We start from the raw sequence: 18458 nt of genomic DNA, 5'->3' as shown, positions 1-18458 counted from the left end.
TTATTTTATTTTCACTTACTGAATACGGGACAGACTTGACTGGGGGAAAGAAGGGGAGAAAGAAAGAGGGAAAGAGAAACAGCTGAGAAGAGGGACGGGGGAGAAGGGCAAAAACCAAAAACCAACAGAACGAGCAGAAGAAGAAAAAAGAAAAAAAAATGCATATATCAATCACCTGGATCACCTGCTGAGAAAGAAAAAAGAAAACAAGCAGAAGAGAACAAGAGTAATAGAATAAACAGCATCACAATGATATATGGGAATATGACAGTAAATACTAAATATTAAACATTATTGTGCAGCACATAAGATCAACAGAACACAGTGTGCTTTGAGGTAGGAGCCAAAAAGGGTGTAGTTTGTGGGTGTGATCACCCGTGTGTACACCTGTGAGCATGGACGCGCTTGTTTTGTTTTTTGTTTTTTTAAAAGGTTCCTTCATGTAATGATCTGCTAGAGGGTGTGGGGGGGCCACAGCCCCGTCCTCCAGGGCATGAAGCAGGTATGGAGGAGATCAAAACTCCAGACATCCAGAGGCCCCTAGAACACAAGAGACCAAGGAAGACCAACAGAGGGGCAGCCGCGCCACTGTCCCAGAAAGAGCTGAGGAGAGTCCCAGATGAGGGCTCACTCAGCAGCCACCGAGCAGAAGCCAGGGGGAGTTGCAGTGACGCGCCCGTGAGCTCCGCCGGCAGCCAGCTGTGCCAGAGTGACCGAGCCCCAGGCCGAGAGGCCGGGGGCACCCCACCCCCGAAGTGGCCCGAGCGAGCCCCAGGCTCCAGGCCCCGATAAGCAGCCACAAAGGAGTGAGCCGGTGTGTACCTGGACGCCCATCCCCGGACACAAAGAACCACCAACGCACCGATGTCTGAGGGCGTCTGCTACTGGCAGGGGGAGTGGGGGGGGGGGAGATAGGCCTCCAAACCTTGGAGGGCCTGAGATGTCCCCAGAGAGGTGGCGTCTGATACCCAACCTGACATATAGACACAGACATACAGGCACACACAGATACAAACATCTATTCCCACCCGCTTACTCCACACTCAACCAACGTGGAGACAGACATAGAGAGACACTGTACACACAATCACACTCCCCAAGCGTACTCTACGAACCAGGTCTAGGTACCCTTGGTCCCTGGAGGGGGAAACTGCACCCAGACCCAGGTAGTGTTACCCTTTTCCCTGCGGTGGGGAGAAGCAGACCGCCCCGACTACGCAGCAGCAGGGAGGCCCCACACTCCAGACCCCAGTCGGACGCCCAACTCCTCCTCCTACCCCCCCCCCCCCCCGCTCCAGCAGGTCGCAGAGAACGGGGGTGTGAAGACTCCAAACCTCCCTTGGCCCGCTCATATGTAGTGTTGATGCATGTGTGTTCTAAGGTGCATTTAAAACCCAGGAGGGCATGGAGCTACCTGCCAGAGAGCAGCAGGTAAGCACATAGCCCCTCCTGATAGCCCTCAGTGTCTACGTGTATTTAAAATTGAGAGGTGGGCAACGACGCCACGGGTGAGGTGTGCACCCTGATAGTCTTTTGGAGTCCGTGTGGCGTGCCAACCCCCAAGATCCTATATGTATGTGTAATGAGAGTGTGAGTAATGTGAATGTCTAAGTTGTGGGATAAAACTGAGGCAGAGGCAGCCAGAAGGGGACAGAGGGGGGGATGCCTCCCCTGCACCCTGGTGACACACCTTTACCCCAAGGTCCTGCATGTGTGGGTGATTGTGGTGGAGCGGGAAGAGGGAGGCAGCTGGAGATGGGGAGGGAAGGAAGGGAGGGGCAAGTGACCCCTCCCTGGGGCCAGCTCCCCCGCTGACCCCAGTAGGCACCCCCATACTCTGCAACCCACCAGGGAAAGGGGGCCCAGGCCCATCCGGACCGGGGCCCAGTACAGCAGCGCCGCCTGCCCCCACAGAGCCCGGGACACCCTACCCGACCCCACCACAGAGAAAACTGCACCCACTCATCTTCCAGACTACACGAGACAATAGATGCCCAGGCTGAGATCTTCCTCCATCTTTCCTGTATCTCCCCCTCCTGCAGAGAGTTCCTGAAGAGAGGAGAGCTCCTGCAAGATGTAACAACCTCCCCCACCAGTCCAAGAGCCCCCAAGGTAGCTCGATGCACTGGCGGCACCCTGCGCCAGGGCCGGGCCCCCATACACCCACCCGCCCGCCCGCAACCCCGGCAACATACCAACCGGGACCAAACCCCCCAAGGCCCAGCCAGGGCCCCAGCCCAGAGACGGAGCACCCCCACAACCCCACGCCCGTCCCGGACCCACCTTTGTATTGAATTAATTGGGATTTCTAATTAGATGAAAGGTTTTTAAGCAAATCTGAGACCAGAAGTTTAGGTCTAAATTAACTGATAAATCCGCTTCCCATTTTGCAATAGGAAGTGATATTGATTCATCTGTTTTAGAAAGCATTCTGTATATTTTGGATAGTAATCTGGGGGTTTTAAGAGTAAGAAATTGAACCACACTTGGTGGTGTTTGTAGTTCAACTTGACCCGGTTTAAATTTCTTTTTTACTATGGATTTAATTTGTTGATATTCTAAAAATCTTTTCTTGTTGATCCCATATTGTGTAACTAGTCCGTCAAATGAAATAAATTCTGTTCCTTCTAATATTTGTTCTAAGTATTTGATTCCTTTACCTGTCACAATACGGCTGTGTGCAGGCAAGAGTAGGACCCAAACGCAAACTCACAGAGTCAAAAGGTAAACTCAAAAAACACAGCTTTATTGCTGGCGTGGAGTGGGACACGAAAAACAATACAAAATAAACTAAACTAAACTGGGAAAACTAAAGCACAAGGAGCCACAGGGAAAAATCACACAGCTATGAGGGAGGACGCAACACTGACAAAGAGAAACATGGGGCTTAAATACACTGAGGGATAACGAGGGGGAATGAGCCACAGGAGGAGAGCACAGCTGAGAATAATTAAGCAGGACGAGGCAAGGGAAGCAAAACTAGAAACATTAACATAGAACGAACTGTGAAAGTAAAACAGGAAACACACTGACGGAACTCAAGACATGTGAACTTAACAGACTGGGGGAGACAGAACATAGGGACCTGAAACATGGAACAGAAAGGCACAGTAAATCAACATGAACATAACAACGCCACAGGGGAAGAGTAAAACAAAATGCAGGAACACAGGACCTCTTTCAAAATAAAACAGGAAACATGAGACAGCCATGATAATACAAACTTGATAACATAAGACACGCAGCATGAAACATGAAGGTTGAGGGGAAACTTAAATACAGGGGAAGAAAACACAAGGAGTCTAATAACCAAATGAACTTAGATAACCTAATGAACAAAATAAACTCAAACTCAAAACGCTGGGTCAAAAGACCCAGGATCATGACATTACCACTCCAATCTGAAAAGTTTATCATATTAAGGGCGATCGTGGCTCAAGAGTTGGGAGTTCACCTTGTAATCGGAAGGTTGCCGGTTCGAGCCCCGGCTTGGACAGTCTCGGTCGTTGTGTCCTTGGGCAAGACACTTCACCCGTTGCCTACTGGTGGTGGTCAGAGGGCCCGGTGGCGCCAGTGTCCGGCAGCCTCGCCTCTGTCAGTGCGCCCCAGGGTGGCTGTGGCTACAATGTAGCTTGCCATCACCAGTGTGTGAATGTGTGGGTGGATGACTGGATATGTAAAAGCGCTTTGGGGTCCTTAGGGACTAGTAAAGCGCTATATAAATACAGGCCATTTACCATTATTGTTTTGTAATATGTCAGGGTTGTTCCAGATAGGTGTACGTTTGCATGGGATTAATGAAGACGCCGTCAATTTTAGAAACTCCCACCATGCTGTCAGAGAAGAGCTGATGTTGATGCTTTTAAAGCATTCATGTTGTTGGATGTTTGAGCTGATAAATGGTAGGTCTGAGATCTCTAGATTATTGCAAAGTGCTTGTTCTACATCTAGCCAAGGTTCATCTAAGAGGGTATGTTTTAGCCATCCTGAGATAAACTGAAGCCTGTTGGCTAAGAAGTAGTGCTGAAAGTTAGGCAGTTCTAGTCCTCCTTTATCCTTGGTCTTTTGTAGTGTTTTTAAGCTTATACGTGGGGGGTTATTTTTCCAAAGGAATTTGGACATGTATGAATCTAGAGATCTGAACCAATCTTGTGGCGGTTTAGTTGGGATCATTGAGAATAAATAATTTATTTTTGGTAAGACCATCATTTTTATAGCGGCAACCCTTCCCATGAGTGATATGGGTAGACATTTCCACCTAGCCAGATCATCTTCTACCTTCTTTAAAAGTGGGATATGGTTTAATTTAGTTAGATCTGCAAGCTTGGGAGAAACATTAATACCTAAATATTTTATATCTCCAGATTGCAGTGGTGTAGAAGAGGAATTATGGAGGGAGCAATTAATCGGTAGGACTGTAGATTTTGACCAGTTAATTGAGTAATCTGATATTCTTGCAAAAGAGTTTATCAATTCAATCACCCCAGAGGGTTTGTGAGTTTTGGAGAAAGAGTAACACATCATCCGCATAAAGGCTGATTTTGTGTTCCGCGTTCTTGCATTTTATGCCCTTAATTACTGAATTCTGTCTAATTGCTGCTGCTAGTGGTTCAATAAAAATTGCAAACAGTGAAGGGGAGAGTGGGCATCCCTGCCTGGTGCCCCTCAAGAGACAGAAGCTGGAGGATGTCTGGTCATTTGTTCTGACACAAGCTGTTGGGGAATTATATAATATTTTTAAACAGTTAATGAAAGAGGATCCAAAACCAAATTTGTGTAAAGTTGCAAATAGAAATTTCCAGTTAACTCTGTCAAATGCTTTTTCTGCATCTAAAGAGAATATTGTAGTTTCTAGGTTTTTACTGTATGAGTAGTCTATCAAATTAAGTAATCTACGTGTATTTGTTGATGAGTGCCTACCTTTTATGAAACCAATTTGGTCAGGATGAATTAAGAGGGGGTTATTTTCTCCAGTCTCTTTGAGAGAGCGTTGCAGATTATTTAAAGGTCTACATTTATAAGGGATATTGGACGATAGCTTGAGGGATATACAGGGTCTTTGCCTGGTTTTAGTAGGAGATTAATGTTTGCAGAATTCACATTTGGTGGTAGTCTGCCATTTTCCTCAATTTCCTGCAACATTCCGTGGAATACTGGTGCCACAATTGTCCAGAATTCTTAGTAAAATTCTGCAGGAAAGCCGTCTGGAACTGGAGCCTTATTTTAGGGCATACTTATCAGGGCTTCCTGGAGTTCACCTGGTGTCAGTAGTGAATCCAGTGCCATTGCTTGAGTGTCTAATTATTTTGGAAGAGTTATTGTTGTGATATTTTGATACCATGGTAGCATTTACAGGATATTGTTTTATAGTGATATTATACAGGAAAACTGTTACTCAATAAGGCCCATTTACTAGTTGTTTTTCTCTTTCTCTGTGACCCAAGAATTAATGTGTAAGAATCACAGGATGGTACCTCAAGGTTGAAAACACCACAGAGATCACTCCCTTACTCCCATCTTCCCTTCTTTATCTCTTAGAAAAAGGCTTGTTAAAGGCCAGGTGGTTTGTTTCAGAATTCACTAATGAAAGAACTCTGTATTCTGTGTCTAGGAGTGTATTTCGCTGGGATAATCATAAATTGTAGCTGAACTGATAAACTATACAAAGGATACTTCTTTGCTCAGAGGGCAGGAAGACGCTTCCTTATTTGGTCTGTACCGGTTTGAACTGAGAATCTGCTGACACACGAACCTTTTTCCTCTATATAAACTGTTGTATTATGAATAAACCTTTGAGTTGATTTTGGGAAAGCAACCTGAACAGTCTCTGTATCATTTTGTTCTCCTAACTGCTCCCGACGTCGTAACTAACCCAGCTGAACGGCATACCTGAGTGTTACTTTGAATAATTTTGAATCTTATACAAAACTCTGCTTATAGGTGCCCACGCCTTGGAGGAAACCCGATCCACGGAGAAACCAGGGACGGAGATTTCCTTCAATTTGGTGTCAGAAGTGGGATTTCCTGACGAAGGTAAATACGTGTCTTTTATATTTATATGGGACTGTATTATACCTTTCTCAGTGATCAATCCATAAAGAAACGGGATATGCTGATGAAGTTTCACTTAGTGGCCCAGATAAATGGGATACACTGACGACTTCCTTAGTCCCCGAATAAAGTAAATTAAAAGCAGAGAGACACAGGAAGTTGCCTGTTGTCTTGCGAGAAGTTGCTCGTTAAGTGAGAAGTTGCTCACCCAAAAAAAAAAAAAATTGCTAGCTAGCGATAAAATTTAAAGTAACCTCAGCCGTGCCGCAGCAAAATACTAACATAAATCCTTCAAGCGTGTAAACCCCTCTGGAAATCACTGAACATGGGTCAGAATAATTCAAAGACCACAGACAGGTCCGATAAAAAATCGAAATTAACTGTAAAACAAAAAAAAATAAAATATAAAGTCACAAATAACGGCTCAGTACGACTCCCACTTCCGGTTACGTGTAACCCACGTCCGCGAATCGGTGAAGACTTCCATGATTACGTATCCAGAACATGTGGAAGTGCTTATGTGACTGACTTTGTCTACAACTTAAGAACTGTAAGTGCAATGCATTCTAATTTATTTCCGGAGCCCTATCCTGAACGATTATCGCCAGGAAACAGGTCAGTAGAAATGTTGAATATCATTTGCGATAAGAAAAGTAGTCTGCTTAAAAAGTCCTGTAGAAAATATATGATAGAATGCCGCGACGTGATACATCGAATGTTACCACTATGGAAAAAGGGGCCGGAACCAGGTGTAGATGTTTTAACATCAAATAATGTACAACGCATCCACTTAACACACTGTTTGCTGCTACAGCTACACATGTTTCTTTTCCAACTATTTATTTATAAGTGACTTATGTATGTATGTATGTATATATATGTATATATTGTACTATTCTTAGTTAGTGTATTGTCTGTCTTGTCTTAATGTTGGTTAAAATGGAGCACTGTAACAAAAAATAATTTCCCCCAGGGATCAATAAAGTATTCTGATTCTGATTCTGATTCTGAAAACTAGTGCAGGCTCTAGCATAGAAAATAAATCTACCGCAGGAAAGGCTAGTCTTGCATGTTCAGCCATTCAGCCTACGGCCCCACCCCCTTACGAAGATGAGACCGGATTAATAGTCGCTGTAGCAGCTGCACGCACACAACGTCAGCATTCTGATCTAACCAGCTCACAAGAAAGTGACAAAAAACCTGAATCATATGCAACGGATCTTAGCCGTCTCTTTGAACAAGATCAGGAAAATCAATATATACGCCGCGAGGAAGAATTAGCAGAACATAGAAAAAGAGAAAAACTTTTGAAAGAAGAATGTGAGGAACTTATGAAAAACAATTTAGACGACTGTGAAGAAAAACTTTTGCATCAGGCAGTGTCCACAATAGACACCCACATGAAACGCCACGATATCGTGGCCAGAGGTTTAGAGGTAGCTAAAGAAATACCTATTACTAGAACTCTAATAAAGACTTATTTAAAAGGAAAAAAGGAAAAACAGAGCCAGAATGACAAAGGTCCTTACGCCAACACTCGCCGTAATAAACAATCAGGATCAATATCTAGTGACGTCAATGACACTTACCCCTTTATGATAATAGGAGATCAGTGTTGTATTCAGCCCCCTAAAATCTCAGAATTAGTGGTAACTATTAAAGAGCTTCCCGATCCTCTTAAAAATCCTACAGCCTTTGTCTTTGCATTACAGAGAAGTACCAGATATCACCATTTGGGTGGTCCGGATTACAGGTACATATTGTGTCAATGCATTCCTGGAGTAACCGAGTCACAACTCATAGAAGAGATAGATGAATTAAATCCACAGCATGATAAAGCATCCACAACTGCAGAGTTCTTGTGGGTAAAAGATAACAAAATCAACGGTTTCTTTAGGAATCTAAAGCGATTCCTGCTAACAATGTCCAGAGACAAAATTGACTTAAATGCAGTAACTATGTGTAAACAGAAGCCTGATGAATCTATCCTAGTATTCATAAAACGCTTTATGCACTGTTGGGCTAATGAGGCATGCATGCCAGAGGATGGAAATGATCAGATTTTCATTACTACCTTTTTGAACAATATCCACCCTGAATGCTCTCAGTTGCTAAAAGTGACAGCTACTAATAATCTCTATGAACTGAGTAAAGATGCTTTTTTAAAGCTTGTAAAACTGAAGGCCAGTGCAGATCTTTTCCCTACTACCACGAAAGCTAAAAGTATTAAGATGATGTTGAATTTTGATGTTGTAGATCCAGAAGAAAGTGAGAAACTAATGTATGCAGGATCACCTGCTCCAGCACAGCAGGGAGGTTTCAGAGGACAGAAAGATAAGAGTAGAGATGTGTGTTTTTGCTGTGGAAAGATAGGACATTGGTATAGGGAGTGTCAGTTTGCATCCTCCAACAGGGCACACGCGCCTCAACCACAGAACGCAGGACAAGTTCCTGCCACTAGGCGTCAGCAGAGCTCTTCCAGTCAAGGTAACTGGCAACCACAAGGAGCACGCAATAATGGCTCCACACCTAGGCCGCAGCCTTACAACCCGCATTATAACCCACAAGGTAGACAAGCTAGAGGTGCAAATTTAGCTCAGTTTTCCAGCAGCCGCAGAAACCCAGAGCATGAATCAGAATGGGAAAGGGTGCGTTACAATTCTCACCATGATCTTTTCCCATCACCTGATAATCCCCGGCTGGACCGCCAATAGGGAGGCCCAGGTGAGGATGAGGTACAGCAGTGTGAAGCACTACACACGATGCTGCATTTGCAACTGTCCCCTAACACAGAGCACTTGCCCATGCTACAGGTAGAAATAGATGGTAAGAAATACCCATTTTTAGTGGATAGTGGAGCCACTAAAAGTTCACTGTCTGGAAAATTTTATAATGGGCCTGTTTCCTCTGTGTGCATCAACACTATGGGAATTAACGGAACTGTAGTGCAATGCCCTAAAACTCATTCTCTAAAGACACGTTGGGGCCCAAAACCAGATGAAATCACATATCATCCATTTGTAATTATTCCAAACTCGCCTGTGAATTTATTAGGCAGAGATTTAATGGCAAAAATGAATTTGTGTATTTCATTTAACACAAAGGGTGAAATGTTTGCTGATACTGATAACAGTTATGTGTTCTCTGCCCTATGCACCAACATCATGGAGAAGGAACAGCCTCTGTGTCAGCTGGACGCCTCAGCAGAGAATGAACTCAACATCCTTTTGTCCGGTATTCCACGTCACACACTGTGCCAAAAACGTGTACAAATACCACTACCAGGTAATCCCACACCTGGGAGCCACACTTTTGTTTCTCTCACACTGTTTAACAACATGATAACTGCTCACACCAGTGAAGATAAAACAGTGGTTTTGTCACATAACTCAGACATAGGTTATGACATAACTAAACCATGTCGACACATAGATCTAACCTACCCTATCCACTGTACTATTTCTGCAGTTACGTTGCCAGCTGAATACCAGAATATGATATTATGGTCTAAAGGTGAGAATGATGTAGGATTTATTGACTGTACACCCTATCACGCGCAGCTGAAACACAACAAGCCAGTATATGTCAAGCAATATCCCATTTCCGCCGAAAAAGCCGCAGCCCTAGATGTCATCATAGGAGATTTCATTACCATTTCACTCAGCACAAAAAGCAGAGCTCATGGCTTTAATACGCGCCTGTGAGCTACATGTGGATAAGCGTGTGACAATTTACACAGACAGCCGTTATGCGTTTGGCCTTGTACATGACTTTGGCACATTGTGGAGACAAAGAGGATTTAGATCTGCTGATGGAAAACCGATTGCTAATTCTGATCTTGTTCAAAGACTTTTGCAGGCTATACAGCTACCATCGGCCGTTGCAGTTGTGAAAATGAAAGGACACAGTACAGCTGACACAGACGAAGCAGCAGGTAATGCTCTAGCAGACGTGACTGCCAAGGCTGCAGCTGCATCACAGCTCCCACCTCCACAGGAAGTATTATCTGTGCCCCTACAGCTGCCACTTGTTACACTCCCAGACTATTTAGAAACAAATGTTGATTTAAAATTCATACAAGAGCAGGCCTCTGCATCTGATTACACCTATTGGGAGAATAATGACTGTACCTTAGATGACAGGGATGGCCTATACAAAAATCTTGAGGGTTTGATTGCCCTCCCATCTTCCCTACTGCCAGTCCTTGTCCGACATTTTCACGGTGTGAGTCATGTCGGACAAAGAGGGGTAATAGGGGCAATAAAATCAAGATTTGTGATTGAAAAAACATCACATGCAGTAAAAAGCATATTAGCAACCTGTCTAACATGTGCACGAACTAATGTAGGAAAACCAAAAGCAAAACATCAGCATTTACCACAACCAGACTTTCCATTTCATACATTACAAATTGTATGTATGAAACGGTTCGCAGTTTGTGGCCAGTCTGTTGGAGGTGCTGGAGAAGCATGTGTGTAGCAGTTTGACATAGTTCCTCACTGGAACGGTTCGCAGCCGAGTGTGAAGCAGCGGGAATGAGGATCAGCACCTCCAAATCTGAGGCCATGGTTCTCAGCCGGAAAAGGGTGGAGTGCCCACTCCGGGTCGGGGATGAGTTCCTGCCACAAGTGGAGGAGTTCAAGTATCTCGGGGTCTTGTTCGCGAGTGATGGGAGAAGGGAGCCGGAGATCGACAGACGGATTGGGGCTGCAGCTGCAGTAATGCGGACGCTGCACCGGTCCGTCGTGGTGAAGAGGGAGCTGAGTGTAAAAGCGAAGCTCTCAATTTACCGGTCGATCTACGTCCCTACCCTCACCTATGGCCACGAGCTGTGGGTAGTGACCGAAAGAACGAGATCGCGGATACAAGCGGCAGAAATGAGCTTCCTCCGAAGGGTGGCTGGCCTCTCCCTTAGAGATAGGGTGAGAAGTTCGGCCATCCAGGAGGGGCTCAGAGTAGAGCAGCTGCTGCTCCACATCGAAAGGAGCCAGCTGAGGTGGTTCGGGCATCTGACAAGGATGCCCCCTGGGCGCCTCCTGGGTGAGGTGTTCCAGGCATGTCCCACCGGGAGGAGGCCCCGGGGCAGACCCAGGACACGCTGGAGAGATTATATCTCTCGGCTGGCCTGGGAACAGTTTGTGTTGTGCCTGTTAGTATTCCCTGTCTGTTTTCCTACCTGGTTCTTCCTGAGCTTGTACTTTCTCCTCATGTTCCCCTCTTTCCTCTCTCCCTCTTTGGACTGACAATCATACACAAATAGATTGTATTCAATTAGTTTAAAAAAATACTATTAAGAGCACTAATAAAAAAGTCCTCTCTCAGTGTACTTTCAACCAAATTGCAAATAACCAAACCACATGTACATCTAATAAAGGATATAAATATTGAAACACTGATCCAACATTATCCTTTATTGACGGATCCTTTGATCTGATCTTATATATGATCTGATCTGTATATGACCAAGATGGCGCCGCGGATGGTCGCCCTGGTGCTTCAGTGCGTTACTTTTGTTTTGTTTTTGTGCATTTCTTCTGTGTCTGGGCACTCCTCTGGATATTTGTACACCAGAGAAGAGCTCCTTAACTACAGGACTACAACGCCTGTGGATTTATTTCCAATATTTGTCGCATCTGCGGCAGATTTACTGCTGACTCTGACCAGGAAAGCGAGACGCCGAAAGAGAGGGAAGCGAGCCGGCGCACTCGTGCGTTTGAGGAGACGCGGACTGCGAACCGCTCTTCCTGGGATCTTCCTTTCTAATGTACGCTCACTCGGGAATAAGATTGACGAACTGGCCCTGATGAGAAGCATGAACAGAGACTTTGCCTCCTCCTGTGTCTTATGTTTTACGGAGTCGTGGCTCAGTGAGGACATCCCAGACTGCGCGCTCAAACTGGAGGGCTTCCATCTGCTGCGCGCGGACCGGCAGGCCGCTCTCTCCGGTAAGTCCAAAGGTGGAGGTCTCTGCTTCTACATCAATAGTGGCTGGTGCACAGATGTGACAGTGATTGCTCAACACTGCTCTCCCTCTCTGGAATATCTTTTTATCCACTGCAAACCATTTTATTCTCCGCGGGAGTTTGCTTCATTCATCCTGGCCGCTGTTTACATCCCGCCAGACGCAGATGCGCAGGCAGCTCAGTGCGCACTCGCGGAGCAGATACTGCACATGGAGCGGACATTCCCGGACTCTCTCATCATTGCTCTTGGGGACTTTAACAAAGCCAATCTGAGCCATGAGCTTCCAAAATACAAGCAGTATATTAAATGCCCGACCAGAGAGGAGAGGACATTGGACCACTGTTACAGCACGATCAGCGGGGCCTATCGCGCGGTGCCCCGCGCTTCACTCGGACTTTCTGACCACGTCATGATCCACCTGATCCCCACGTACAGACAGAGGCTGAAGCTCTCCAAACCTGTCGTGAGGACTAAAAAACTGTGGAGCAACGAGGCTGTGGAGGAGCTTCGCACGTGTTTGGAGTCTACAGACTGGGACACAATGAAGGCTGCTTCTAACAGCTTGGACGAGTTTACGGACACTGTCACCTCCTATATCCACTTCTGTGAGGACAGCATTGTGCCATCACGCACCAGGGTGAGTTATAACAATGACAAACCCTGGTTTACTCCTAAACTCAAAAAGCTGTGGCTGGAAAAGAGAAAGGCGTTCAGAAGCGGAGACAGGGACTGCTACAGAGAGGCCAAGTACAGGTTCACTAAAGAAGTGGACATTGCTAAACATCAGCACTCTGAGAAGATGCAGCAGCAGATCTCAGAGAATGACTCGGCCTCTGTGTGGAAAGGTTTTAGGAATATCACAAACTACAAGCCTAAAACCCCCCACTCCACTGATGACTTGCTCTTGGCCAACACCCTTAACGACTTCTACTGCCGTTTAGACGAGCCATCAGGCAGCCTTCACACCTCCAACGGCCCCAACAATAGAGACACTTTGGACACTAATTCCCCCACCTCTCCCCCCTCCATAGAGCCATCACCACCTTCAAACCGTTCACCTATAACACCCCCCTCCTCACCCCACACAAAAGAGGATTTCACACCGCCTCCTCCCACCACAACTCTTCATATTCATGAAGCAGATGTGAGGAAGCAGTTTAAGAGTCTGAATGCTCGGAAAGCTCCCGGCCCAGACGGCGTGTCTCCTGCCACCCTCAGACACTGTGCAAACGAGCTGGCCCCAGTGTTTTCTGGCATTTTCAACTCCTCACTGCAGGCATGTCATGTGCCTGCCTGCTTCAAGTCCTCCACCATAATCCCTGTCCCCAAGAAACCTAGGATCACTGGACTAAATGACTACAGACCCGTGGCTCTGACATCTGTGGTCATGAATTCCTTTGAGCGCCTAGTTCTCTCCCATCTCAGGACCCTCACGGCCCCCCTCCTGGACCCCCTGCAGTTTGCATATAGAGCCAACAGGTCTGTAGACGACGCCATCAACATGGCCCTACACTTCATCCTGCAGCATCTGGACTCCCCAGGAACCTACGCCAGGATCCTGTTTGTGGACTTCAGCTCTGCCTTCAACACCATCCTTCCAGACCATCTCCGAGACAAGCTTTCCCAGATGAATGTGCCTGATCCCATCTGCCGGTGGATCACTGACTTCCTGACGGACAGGAAGCAGCATGTGAGGCTGGGAAAGAATGTCTCGGACTCCCGGACCATCAGCACCGGCTCCCCTCAGGGCTGTGTTCTTTCTCCTCTGCTCTTCTCCCTGTACACCAACTGCTGCACCTCCACCCACCAGTCTGTCAAGCTAATCAAGTTTGCAGATGACACCACCGTTATTGGACTCATGTCGGACGGGGACGAGTCTGCCTACAGGAGGGAGGTTGAACGTCTGGTGTCCTGGTGCAGCCACAACAACCTGGTGCTGAATGCCCAGAAGACAGTGGAGATTATTGTGGACTTCAGGAAGCACACAGCCCCACTCCCCCCCATCATCCTGACTGACACCCCCATCAACTCTGTGGACTCATTCCGCTTCCTGGGTACCACCATCACCCAGGACCTGAAGTGGGAGCCCACCATCACCTCCGTCATTAAGAAAGCCCAGCAGAGGATGTACTTCCTGAGGCAGCTGAAGAAATTCAACCTGCCAACACGGACGATGATGCAGTTCTACACTGCAATCATTGAGTCCATCCTCACCTCCTCCATCACCGTGTGGTACGCTGGAGCCACTATCAGGGACAAACAGAGACTGCAGCGTGTTGTGCGCTCTGCTGAGAAGGTGATTGGCTGCAGACTCCCATCTTTGCAGGACCTGTACACCTCCAGGACATTGCGGCGTGCAGCTCGGATCTCAGCTGACCCTTCTCACACTGGACACAGTCTGTTTGACCTGCTCCCCTCAGGCAGGAGGCTCCGGTCCATTCGCACCAGAAACTCTCGCCATAAGAACAGTTTCTTCCCCTCTGCTGTTGGACACATGAACAATAACCATATGACTGTTCCCACCACTAACACATGACCCTACGCTGTGTTCACTGTATCATTCCATGTTTGGCACTGATCACCACCTGCACTCATGTATATATCTTTCAACGTAGCACTCTTAATTCTTACTCTCATGTATATATCTCATGTATATCTCATGCACATATCTTTCCACGTAGCACTTTTAATTCTTATCCCTACTTTTATTCTCTCCATGTCTATTTAAGTGTTATTTATGACACCATGTTTGCACTGAAGCACCGCAGCAATTTCCTAATGTTGTAAACCTGCTCAACATTTGGCAATAAACCCCATTCTGATTCTGATTCTGATTCTGATATGAACCTGGCTGTCTCTCTGTACACACACACACACACACACACACACACACACACACAACAGGAGTTATAAGGTTAATGGGCATCCAGTCAGTTAGCTAGTTAGTACCTTGGGTTCAATATCGGCACATATGACAAAATAACCAGTTTCTCTCATTACATTTCTTTTTTTTTTTTTTGTGTCCCGTTTGGATCTTTAGCATCAGAATTGTTGTCTTAAGGCCAAGAAAGATGCCAAGCGCATTTATTTTACCAAGTGGATCATCATGGCCTTCCCATATTGGTCCATTTGAATGACCTTCATTAAAATTATGAATTTATTTTATTTTCAGTTGCTACAAATGGGACATACATGACTGGGGGACAGGACAGGGAGAAAGAATGAAAGAAAGAGAGGGAGAGAAAGAAAACCAGAGGGGAGAAGAGACGGTGAGAAGGGGGGGAAGAAAGAAAAGAAACAAAAAAACCAAAACACCTGGGTCACCTGTATGGAGAAAAAAACTGAAGAGAAAGCAAACAACAAAGAGCAACATAATAAAAAAAACAGCACCATCACAATAAACTAGCTAGCAGTAGATAACAGTAGATACTAAATAATAAACGATATTGTGCAGCACGCAAGATAGACAGCGCACAATGTCCTTTGAGGCAGCAGCCAAGAAAGCTGTAGTCTGCGTCTGTGAATACCCGTGTGTACACCTGTGTGCATACCTGTGTGGATCAGCATGCTTGCATTCCAAAGGTTTCTCCATGTAACGATCTGCTAGGGAGTGTGGGGGGGCCACAGCCCCGTCCCCAGGGCATGAAGCAGGTATGGAGGAGATCAAAACTCCAGACATCCAGAGGCCCCCAGAACACAAGAGACCAAGGAAGACCAACAGAGGGGCAGCCGCGCCACTGTCCCAGTAAGAGCTGAGGAGAGTCCCAGATGAGGGCTCACTCAGCAGCCACCGAGCAGAAGCCAGGGGGAGTTGCAGTGACGCGCCCGTGAGCTCCGCCGGCAGCCAGCCGTGCCTGAGTGACCGAGCCCCAGGCCGAGAGGCCGGGGGCACCCCACCTCCGAAGTGGCCCGAGCGAGCCCCAGGCTCCAGGCCCCGATAAGCGGCCGCCAAGGAGTGAGCCGGTGTGTACCTGGACGCCCATCCCCAGACACAAAGAACCACCAACGCACCGACACCTGAGGGAGTCCGCCACTGGCAGGGGAAGTGGTGGTGGGTGGAGATAGGCCTCCAAACCTTGGAGGGCCTGAGGTGTCCCCAGAGAGGTGGCGTCTGATACCCAACCTGACATATAGACACAGACATACAGGCACACACAGATACAAACATCCATTCCCACCCTCAGGCTCTCATATGTACTTACTCCACACTCAACCAACGTGGAGACAGACATAAAGAGACGCTGTACACACGATCACACTCCCCAAGCGTACTCTACGAACCGGGTCTAGGTACCCTTGCCCCTGGAGGGGGGAACCGCACCCAGACCCAGGTGGTGTTACCCTTTTCCCTGCGGTGGGGAGAGGCAGACCGCCCCGACTCCGCAGCAGCAGGGAGGCCCCACACTCCAGACCGCAGTCGGACAGCCAACTCCTCCTCCTAGCCCCCCCCGCTCCAGCAGGTCGCAGAGAACGGGGGTGAGAGAAGACTCCAAACCTCCCTCCACCCGCTCATTGTAGTGTTGATGCATGTGTGTTCTAAGGTGCATTTAAAACACAGGAGGGCATGGAGCTACCTGCCAGAGAGCAGCAGGTAAGCGCATAGTCCCTCCCCTCTCATTACATTTCAAACAGGACGGTGGTAACAACAGCAGGCTACAGACAATTTTAAGTTTTAGATTTTAAATAGGCTGTATAAATTTCAATGGGAGCAACAGGACGGTCAAATATTGCTGATTTTACTACAGAGCAGGACGGATTGTAGGTAGCGTAGCAAACATAGTCTGGAAACACGTTTTCAACACAGCAGGTTTCCTGGGTGTAATGTTTTCAGTTAAAAAGAAACATGGCCTGACTCTTGCCTAACTATATAATGAGTAACTGAAGGTTAAAGGCAGCTAATATGTCCTGTTTTAAGCCAGGCACTTACACCTCCACTCCCTGCGTCTCAGTCACCATCGCTCTGGCAGCAACGGCGCTAGAGCCAGAGCAGGGGGGGAGGGGTTATCTATACTTTTGTTGTTAAAATGTTCCATCTCAATTAAGTACTGTATGCTTTTTATGGTTTTTGTAGTGTGTCACACAAACAGCAAAAATTGTCAAAAAAAAGTAAGAAAGTAAGAAATCTTTGGGGGTGCTTTGATTCATTTTGGGGGGGTGCACCACGACAGACAGTTCAGCAGGGGCTAAAATCGCCCCTGGTGAACGATATGTGAAATAGAAGGAAGTTGCCCATGTTATGCAAAAGTGAGTTTCATCTTCAGTGTGCTGTAAATGATGTGTGTTTATTTTTGCTCATTTTCAGTATTCAGAACCGGTACAGTTGTCCACTTTAATTTCAACCAGATATGAGTGTGGCTTACTTTAAATATGGTTGAATATTGCTGTAAATTCACTGTAGATTACAGTGGCTTTCAATTGTTTAAGCAAGAGCATGTGTGTACTTTTGTTCTGCTTTTACTGAGTGATCACATGAAGCACATGTAAAATAGTGGAAAGTGTAGAGTGTGAATCCATTTATTTTTCCACTTGTGACTTTGGAAAATGGACAGATATGGGCACTGGGACTGAAAGAGTCATGCACACATGGATATTGTTAATGTTGTTCATGTTTATTGAAACTTGGAATAAGAGATGCAATCTGAGAGGCAAACCGAGTGCACTGTCTTCATTGCTCCTGAACTTTGCCTGTATTTGCAGGGATTTTTTCTTTGTTATTGTGGCACCATTCCTGGGGCCCGTAACATAAACAATAACGTGCGCACAGCGTGACCTGAAAAAAGGCACATACCTTTGACGTTGCGTGACGAACTCTGTATTCTTCGTCCACATGTAAACACAAAAAAGGAGTTTTTAAAAAACTCCGTTTGCAGTGATTTGAAACCCTGTTTACGTGTGGACGAAACAGCTGCGTTTTCAAAAATACCCGTGTAGGTGCGGACGTAGCGTGAAATAGTTAATAATTTATTTTCTTACTACCTGTGATTTATTGCACATTACTTGTATTTGCTTAATTGTTTACTAAATGTTTGAGGTGTCAAAGAAACCGCAATGGAGCAAAATATGGGTGTGTGTGGTTGAAGGATGTGCGTGTGCGTGTGCGTGCTCGCGTGCTCGCGTGCACGCGTGAACATTTTTCTTGTAAAACAAAGGGAGGCCTAGCAAAAAAGGTTTGGGAACCACTGTGCTAACTGGTGTTTCAATCAGCTGTGGGTGTAACTGTGAATGGTTATTAGTCTCTATGTGCTACCTCTGTGATAGACTAGCGATCCTTCCATGGTGTATCTCACATAGGAATATTTGTGGAACCCTCCACTCACCTACATGTCAGTATTTACAGTTGTTATTCCTCATCTTAAGTTCAGTAAGATTTGACTTCTCCATAATTTTTCACAAGTGAAAAGCTGCACACACTTGTTTGCAGTGTGATGTTTCATGAACTTGAC

The sequence above is a fragment of the Mchenga conophoros genome, linkage group LG8 (assembly GCF_057382185.1).
Source record: "Mchenga conophoros isolate Kocher_MC1m ecotype Shallow Benthic linkage group LG8, M_conophoros_male_GT1.1, whole genome shotgun sequence".
In the NCBI taxonomy this organism is placed as follows: Eukaryota; Metazoa; Chordata; class Actinopteri; order Cichliformes; family Cichlidae; genus Mchenga; species Mchenga conophoros.
This window is presented reverse-complemented; position numbering follows the sequence as displayed.